The sequence below is a fragment of the Homalodisca vitripennis genome, unplaced genomic scaffold, assembly GCF_021130785.1.
Source record: "Homalodisca vitripennis isolate AUS2020 unplaced genomic scaffold, UT_GWSS_2.1 ScUCBcl_9209;HRSCAF=17629, whole genome shotgun sequence".
NCBI classification, from domain to species: domain Eukaryota; kingdom Metazoa; phylum Arthropoda; class Insecta; order Hemiptera; family Cicadellidae; genus Homalodisca; species Homalodisca vitripennis.
In genome coordinates this window covers 3,708-13,542 of record NW_025785320.1, presented here as the reverse complement: position 1 = coordinate 13,542, position 9,835 = coordinate 3,708, and the positions used below count along the sequence as shown (strand labels likewise).

Below are 9,835 nucleotides of genomic sequence, written 5' to 3'. Positions count from 1 at the left end.
AATTGTAATTTATTTAATAATGCGTCCGAAACTCACCGACCTATCGACACATTCAGATGTCTTATTCTAATTAATTTACTGTAGTAGTCTTGAAAGAAGTTTAAAACTTAAAAGCTAGAACCAGTTTCGTTCATAAAATGTTTTCTAACAGTATTGTAATGCAAACACTCTGCGGTCATTTGAGATCGGTATTACCAATTACGTACCAAGGCAGTATTGGATATTATGAGACTGTTTTATTTTAAATACTGCCTTGGATTTGGAAGAATAAAGTTGGCGAAAAAGTGGGCATTTTCCCGATGTAATGGACATAGCTACTAATCACTTCCTACAACATTCTGAAATCTAATTTGAAGAATACTGCCCTCATAATTTGAAAGACCTTAACTCCTCAGAAGGCAATTTTACACAAAATGATATTTTTGTTTTGACTGTTTATATTAACTCAAAACAATTGTTTTTACTGGTAGAAAAGGTTTTATATGATCAGTATGCATTACAGAAATCTTTTGAGGATACAAAAACAAAGAACATACCTCTTTAACATGTGTTTTGTTGAAAAATACGGAGTTGAGGCTTTTTAGCTTATTATTACACAGTAAGCAATATCTCAAGAACATAGCAAAATACCTCAACTCCAAATAACACATGTTAAAATTTGACACTTTAATTATTTACATTTCAAAGGAGTAACCTGTTAAATCTCACATGTAGCATAATAATTGTATGTTTATTACATACATACATTACAGTATATTATATAGTTACACATATGGTACTCGTAAATGTATAACTCTATTTCATGTGTTTTTGTAAGCATAATTTTTAAATGTTTCATAACAAATTTCCCATGAGACACATAAAGAAAGTGTAAGTTACTAGGCCTAGTTTAAAACCTGTTATGTTTATTTTGTGATAAAACGCTCATAACTGCATAAATAATTACATATTGTAATGAATTTTGAACACAAGTTGGGTTATCGTATTTCATATTTGGGTTATTCGTATTTGGGTTAGGCCTAGTATTTCTTATTTCAATTACTGACAAAGGTAGTTTTAAATCAGACACAATTTTATTGTTTTTACAAAGTTTAGTTTATTAGCTTAAAACAACCTATTTAACAATATTAAGTTATAAGCCTACCTGTAAATGATTTTAACTAACCAAGATACCCACAACTCAAAATCTTTTGTTTTAAAAATAAATTGTTACGAGTCAGATATGCTTCCTTAACTTTAAACTTGTTTTTTTTAACGGCAAACTTGTTTTTATATAAAATAGGGCTCCAAAACAGAAAATTTCACATGTCTAGGCCTTGGACTTATTTTACTTTTAAACATAAGGTAGTGAATTAACTAACCAGTACAATAAAGCATGAATATTTTATTTAAAAAATTTTCGAGGTGCAAAACAATTATTACTTAAAGCTATTACTGAATACAGTTTTAAAATCACATGAAGGATACACATGTATTGAATCAGAAGATTTTTTTGAGCACAATCTTGTTATTCCTAAAAATCTTCTACAATAGTTTAGATCTGATTCTTGAGATTCTGGCAGTTCATTCCAAAAGTCACGCCTATTGTTTGGCATAAGTGGCACCAGTTTTGAAATAATGTCAGTTTTCTTTTCTTTATTTATACCTCTTGCAACAGATTGTTTTTGAAAATCAGGAAACCCATTTTTTTTAATCTGGTTTTTGAGAAAATCCAAAACTTTTTCATTTTCTTCTTTTGAAAAAGACACTTTATATGTCAGATTTATACTCACCTCTTTTAGCTTTCACGTACACCATATTACTTAAATAAGGGCGAGGATTTTTGTTTATTTAATTTGTAAGCAGATGATAAATCCTGCCACATGGTAAAATCTGATACCAGCATAGATTTTAGTGTAACATGTTTAGAATTCGCTGAGGCAACGGTTTTCTGAAAATCTCCAAAGTCATAAATATGCTTTGTTCGTTTCATTGCCAGTTCCACTTGATGATGAAATGAATCAGCGGACATAAAAGTATGTCCAGGCTCTAGATACTTTAAAACTATTTCACTAGCAGCTATCTGGTCATATTTACTATGTAAACTAAAAAACTAAAGAGGGTCCAATTTTTATTTTGACCTGAACAATTGTCCAGGCCATATAACAATCTTATCTTTGTCTCTCTGCAAATGTAAAAATGAATCAAAAGCACTGACTAGTTGCTCTTTTTTACGCCCAGCGACACCTTCATGCCAAACAACAGCTATGGCGTTTTCTGAAGGTTTTTTTCCTAGTGGAACAAAGCTTTCATTAAATGCAATTATTCTTCTGGTGAACATTGCTGTTTTCATAGTATCCATTCTTGGTAACATAATTACCTTTTGCAGATCAGCAGACACATACATAGTATTATCATTTGATTGTGAATTAGCATCCAGTTTATATTCGTCTCGGGCATCTTTTGCCCTATTAATGTGGTTAACGTACTTGACACACTTTTCACAGTCTATGTCCCTTTCAGAATTACTATAATGTGCTGGGTCTTCTTCCTTGTAGATGACACAATCTTCACACTCCTCGTGGCCTAGTGTAGTTATAGTTATTTTCATAAAATGGAGAACATTTCTGTACGTATCGTAAGAGCATATAACACCAGGATGTTTTTCTAAAAAGTCTTTATGCATTAATTGCATTGTTATGTGTCCTGACAAATATCGTCTCAAGGGGGCGTGTTCTCGTCGATAATGCGCCACACATGGATTAAAAGATTCAATATGAATCGATTATAAATTTTTTATCAATCCGGACAGATGATTTCAAACCTCGCTTATCTTGGGGAGGAGAAATACTTTTTAAATCCGTGTTCTTTATAATATTGTGCAAAACAGTATCATTGTGTTTTGTGAAACCTAGAGTTGTAAGCAAAAATGTTTTACACACTGTATGCTTCTTACCGTTTTCATCGGGTAAAGTGTAATAAAATGTCATTTTTCTTTTGTCATCATCAAATCCCCTGTGGCGCTTCACCACTTCTTTATTTGTACACGACAAAATAAACAATCTACGTTGATTTGAGTCAAGAGACCAAAGCTGCTCATTAATGTTTTGCCTTTGATTTTCATTTATTTTAGTTGTACACTTTTTTCTACAAGTTAGGGAACAAGGTGACTTAAGGTTATGCTTATTTTTGTTATTTTCAATTTTTTAATTGTTTTCTTTTTTCTGGTGTGAAGAATTTAGGCTTTCTTTTGCGAGGAAATCCCTGTTTTGTAAGGCCTGAATTTTCTGTGAGTTGACAATTAGTTACATCTTGATTATTGGGATCGGTGTTTTCAGTAATGTCATCTTCATAAATAAATTCTTCATCAGAATTTTGTGTGAAAGTGAGTGCAGCTGTTATGTCTATTTGTGTCTTGATTATTTTGAGTAATGAACTTATTGATTTCACCACAAGTACCAAAATCTTCAGTATTATTAAAATTCTTTTCTTGTTGAATATTAGTAGAACTGCTACTGTCCAAGACAATCCTGCTTGTAAGAACTCATAACTAGTGGTTCAACTTGACTTTCAGTGTCTAGGCCTACACTATCCGTAACCTTCATTTAAAATTTCGTGTACAAAATCTATATCTTCAGGAGAAAAATCTAAATCCAAGTGCACAGAATCTGCATCGAAGAGACAAGTTGGAGTAAATATAGTCTTGTTACAATTCTGAGATAGAACTTTTAAGTCAGATCTGTTTAAAGATTCACTTGATGGAACAACAATTACCACTGGCTCAGAATTTGTTTCAGATGAAATTTCCTTAAATAAATTATTTTCATTTGTTACATTAATACAGTTATTACTATGCTCACATTGTCCTGAGGAAGTTGCAATTTGGTCCAGGCCCAACTGAAGTAGTTTTCCTGCTCTTGTGTTATTATTTAAAATTGAACATGTTAGTAACCACAGTTATACACTACATTACACAATATAAGAAAATTGTATGTTAAATAATTCTTTTCACTGTTCAACAATAAATATTCAGAACATCTTTCCTATTTACTGGTAGCAGAAGTAAAACAACCATTACAGTAACCTAAAAACTGTTTTCTTATTTCTAACATCAGATTACTAACAGGTTATCCACTGTACTAAAACAAAATTCCTCAACTTCAGCAACAAATACCTCAACTCAAGCTGTTCCATAGAGTAATAAAAGCAAATGCCTTATCTCCAAATACTAAAAATAGAAAGCCTTAACTCCACTGGAGTTGAGGTTTTTTGTGTTATTATTGGTAGTTAAGGTTTTTCGCTTTAGGTTTGTATAACTTTTAGTGGAGTTAAGGCATTTTGTATTAGTTATTTTTTTAAATTTGCATAAATAAAAATATATTTTTTTGCAAATATGTGGTTTAATATTGTGTAATATAAGTTTCTTGATTTAAAAATGTAAAAAACTCAATTTCAGAAAAAATGGAGTTAAGGTGTTTTAAATTATGAGGGCAGAATAGGTCGGACAATAATCGTACTGTAAACAAATCATCCATACATTTTTTTAATTGATCTGATGTTTGGTAGCGTATTCAATAGTTTATCAATATTAAAAAGTAACAAAATATATGATTTACAATCATCATAACCTCACTTTTAAATGAGATTCTAAGTACACCACAATCTAATATCACTATATTAGATTAGTGACTGACGAGTTAGAAATGCCGTGGAGACTGGTAATGCATTATGAAAGAAGAAATTTATTAGTACCCCTTGTGTGATATACAATGATATATTTTGATAAGGAAGTTAAATAGCCGTTTTTAGGCAGTAATTATTCGGTTTGGAAAGAAGCATCGGCTCGCTCCGCCAAGCTTCGTGTAGTGGGAGCAGGGCTCCCCACCAAAAGTTCCATCTTTCGTTACCATTGTTTGTTCTGTTTCGACATTTGGACTTGGTCGCTCCTGCAGTTTTAGTCCGGCCTGGTTAGTTCGAGTGGAAGTTGTATTTTCCGTGTGAAGGAACTCTTACTCCGGAACTGGTAGTCATTTTGCTCTAGGCGATTTTCGTGCTGTATTCAGAGTGAGGCAGATCACCCGTGTGTATGTATAGCTGTCACACTAACTAACTTTAAATATTTTTTTTCTAATTTCTCCCTAATTTAACCCCACAGAACCCAATTACATTTTATTTCACCTTTTTATAATGTTCCAAAAAGACCAAACTTGGGAAATTTTCAAATGTAAACATGAATTGTGTGATTCATCAACTTAAAGGTCTATTTACACTTAACACTTTGGGCGCAACAAAATTTAAGTATACTGAACCGTGAAGAATAGTTCTTCATTAATACTAAAAGCGTAATTATTAGACCATTATTTGGCATACAATTGATTGTACATTGCTATTTAATAATTAATGAGTTTTAGGCTTTTCTTTACTTCTTTAATAATTGGAGAAATTTGGCGCAATTCCTTATTTAGTTAGGATACCGCAGAACTTATTTTAAAAGACATATTTTAAAACGTTTTGCTACATCCTGTAAATAAATAGACTTTTAAATTGAACCATCACTCAATCCATGTTTACATTTCACATTTCCGCGAAAGGATCCATATCCACCAAATTGAGCAGTTATGAGGCACTCTAAAAAGTTGAAAATAATTTCTGTGAGGTTGAATTAGAACAAAATGAGAAAGAAGCTTTGCTAAAATTAGTACGACTGACTCTACATAACATACGGGTGGTTTGCCTCACCCTATAATAAGCTTTTATTTGTGACTATTTATTAATAATAATGCAACGAGATACTCTTTATAATTCACACACCGCATGTTATATACTATATATATTACAAAGGTTTCATTCGTATATATTCGATTTTGTCAATTATTAAAGTTTCTATTTAAAAGATGCAAATAGAGTTTATCCAAAATTAGAAATTAGAAATAAAATACTTAAATAAAATAAAGTTAGACCTACACAATTATTGATAGAAATATTTATACACAATATATTTAACCTTTCGGTACTTTTGGCACTTCACGAACCACACAGTATATACTTTAGTTGTTTTATATTATGTAAGTTGAAGATAAATTACCAACAGAAAAACAGTATCTATACAATTATACAAATAAAATATATTCTGCTCATAGAAACGTGATTGGTTAAACTGAAATTTGTATATATTATTTAGTCAGAAAGTATATGATAATTGAAAACCACACATGTTATATAAAAGCATTTAAGTTATCTTATATTTTACAGATTATATTCCATAACCATATTATACTTGGTATAGTTTTTTCGAAAGAACTACTTTTCTTAACTGTTTTTGTTTAACACCCATTGATTCGCTTTTAATAGCGATTCCAAAATATTTAAAAAATATAGTTATGTAGCCAATGTTTCGATGCGGTGTTAACCGGCAAACTTTTGCGTTAGTCACGATATCGGCAGCGTTAATCTAAGTACAAAGATTGACAGACATTAATCTCAATATTATTTATTATCATATTGGTGATTTATACGGCAACTTAATTTTAATATTTTACTTTTATATATGTAAAATAAATGAACCAACCCAAAATATTTTGCTCTTATTGAAGACGGGTTTTGTTTTCAGCTACAAGTTTTAAATAAACACCACCACATATAAAGGGTTCTGAATTATACTCGTATAGTAAATAACAGAGAACTATGACATTTCCAAGTACAGAAAAATATATTAACATTGATATCTAGATCAAAATAATTGTAGGTTATACATTTTATGAAATTATCTCGTAAGCGTAGTTTTTAAATAAATGGACACTATGTACAGTTGTTCAGTTTGAGATCATTTCGACTCAGCATTACAGACAATTTTGTAACTTACCCTCTGACCAAAAAAGCATAGATGACGAGATCTAGAGTAAACTAGTAAGCTACAATAGCTCTGGCTGTTTGTGCGTTTAAACGGACAGAGGGCCGGCTGCAATAAATGAACAAAACATACTAAAAATTAAACTTGTTCAATAATAGTTTACAATATTTTACACAAAAAAATAATGACTTTAAAAACTGCACAACATGACCTAATGCCAAATGTTTTAAACCCCTCGGTCAAAAATAAAAATTAGATTGTTAAAAATTAGTAACAACTTTTAACACATTTCTAAAATTCTAAAACTGTATACTAGAAATAAACTTGTACTTACTTTTCTATAAACATTTGGTCTTAATCGGATCATAAGATTACGAGTTATGAATGTTCAAAGTTGCAGTTTAGTTTAAAGCGCCAAAAACCAACACCTTTCCTTGTTCTTATAGATATAAAAACTTAAAGTTATTTGCAATTAATTTGATTTATATATTTAAACACATTTAATTTTCGATCCATCTGGTTTTTGCAACAGCACTTTATGATTCTATCTGGTTTTCTAACAGCACATTATGATCTTTCCGGTTTTGCAACATAACCTTTAAACGTACATGAATACAGAATTTATGAATATCATGGTTCAAATGATTGTGTTAAGGACGTAACCTAGTTTTGTCATAAACGGTTCCCACTTTGCAATATGAGGTCATATATAGTTTTTCTTGCTGTTGGTTTTGTCTTGTAGAGATCTTTTTTCGTGTATTACTTTGAAAGGCCATCCCAATTCAAAGTTTTGAGATGCCATAATTTCTTCCATTTCTGTAATTTTGAAATCCATAAAAAACACTCCTGTGTGATATTAATTACATATTTTCTAAGAAGGTTTTAAAATTCTCGAGCATTCTATAATTAAATTAGGGGTTTACTATCGAAAAATGAAACGCCTATAAAACGTACTCTTAAATTAATCAATGAATACCAGGCGAATAAATTTAAACAAAAAAGATGAATCTGATCAGACTTGTTGTTTTTTTTTTTAATTTTTGAAAAGGTTCATTCCAGGTAAATAGTAACCATTACAATTGTTTAAACTTTAAAAAATAAAAACGGGAGATATTATAGTAAAAACATTAGTCATAGTATATCGTTAACTCTTCATAGCTCCGACCAGATGTATATTGCAGCAAGCCGAAGCCAAATATTCACTCCAATAGTGACGAACAAATTTCGCAAAAAGAGTTTTTGTTGACTTATGCCTTTAATGTGTTAGTAGCTCCTGAAGAACAATAACGCCAATTTAAAGTATAACCTAGTATAATAGAGTATTGGGTAAATTTTTTAGTATGTTTGAATCGTTTGTCAGATGATGTTCTCAACAAAATGTCTAGTAGCTGAATCATAATGAAGACTTTGTTATTATATTACGTTAAACTAGCTTATGTATGATAATAAACATCTTTCATTCGGAAACATGCCAGTTACGTTTAAATTGCTTTTTCCGTAATCAATTTTAGTATCTTAACAGAATTTCAAAATTGTGCACAATTTGATTCAGGATTTAGTTTAAGTTTTCACTGGTTACGCAGACTAGTAAGTTGCGGGAAGTTTACAACGCACTGGAAATATTTTTACTCTTACACATACATGAGTATAGAATCTATGAATATCATAGTCAAAATGGTTGATATCAAGGACGCAGCCAGCGAGGGGTTTAAGGGGTCCGAACCCCTCCCCAAAATTTCAATTGTTTTTTTTAACTAAACGATTATTATTATTTAAATATTTCAGTATTACATATGTACAGCTGAAATATCGTTCTCAACAAATAAACGGGTCAAGAACTGTTTTAAGGAACAAAATGGAGCCTTACTCTGTCCACTACGGGAAAATATCAGTTATCTGGACCCCCCAAAGTTTTTCCTGACTACGTTCTTGAGTTGTACATGTATACGGAGATATCGTGCAAACATATGCCACCCAAGACATTTTGGTAGACAATAAATAACAAGATAACTTAATAAGAAACCTCAAATGTATAACGTGCCCTTGCAGCACATTGTCCGAAACTAGTAAACTGTGCAAAACATCTTGGTTAGGTACACGCTCGAACAACAGCATAACAGACACTAAAGTTTGAAATATTTTGGGAGTGCCGATGGCAAGCGGTCTAAGATGTCAGACTTTGGATCTGAGTTAGAGATGGTGCAGGTTCAAAATCTGTCTGTGACTGTTGCACTTTTTATCAGTACCATTGACCTTGTACTGTGTGAACACCCCTCATTCCGTTTGATAAGATCCTCGCACAGGCCAGTGGCCCATAAAAACGGACAGAATAAGGCTCAAAAAGGGAACTGGCTCTCTTTTTTTGTTAAAAAAGTATATGCATTTTTAATGGTTTTCAAATTCAATATTAGTTAAGTGGTGACGCAAATATTGGTTATACATAGCACAACATTATTTAAAAGTAATATTATAAACAAGGAAATATTTGAGTTTATTTTAATTATTACTAGTTTTTAACAACAATTTCAGATGGTCTGCTGGTTGTGTGTAGAGCATTATAAGTTAGTTTGCTAGTTTCGGGGTAAATTAATGTATTTTTTTTATACAGATTGGTCACGGATAGGAGGTATAATGCCAAAGCGCGGAACCAGGAACCCTCCAGCTAACAGGCCCAGACCGTAAGTTTTAGAAATAATATATATTACATTGTACATAGTTTACACAGAATTATCTCGGAGCATGGAAAGTGCATTGTTACACAATGTACAGCTATTATACAGATCGTTAATCTGAAAGTCGATGATAACCGGGTCGACTGTTGTATTTTACATTTATGATACTGACCTCTCATTCCAGAGGATTGACTCAAATAATTTCGAAGCTGACTCCTTATTGTTTAATCTTACAAATCAAAATGAATTTTCGTTTTTTCCATTCTAGCAGAACACTTTATGCTATTCTCTATAACAGAAACAACGTTTTAGTTGTTTTTAACCGAATAAAAAA

The 9,835-nt window shown here is 31.3% G+C and overlaps 1 long non-coding RNA gene across 1 annotated transcript; it reads left to right on the top strand.

Moving 5' to 3' along the window:
- The first annotated feature begins 4,937 nt into the window (after positions 1-4,937).
- On the top strand, positions 4,938-9,507 carry LOC124374587. The gene is made up of 2 exons (XR_006923576.1): positions 4,938-5,063; positions 9,438-9,507. It is a non-coding gene; the product is annotated as an uncharacterized LOC124374587 (long non-coding RNA).
- The last annotated feature ends 328 nt before the right edge of the window (positions 9,508-9,835 follow it).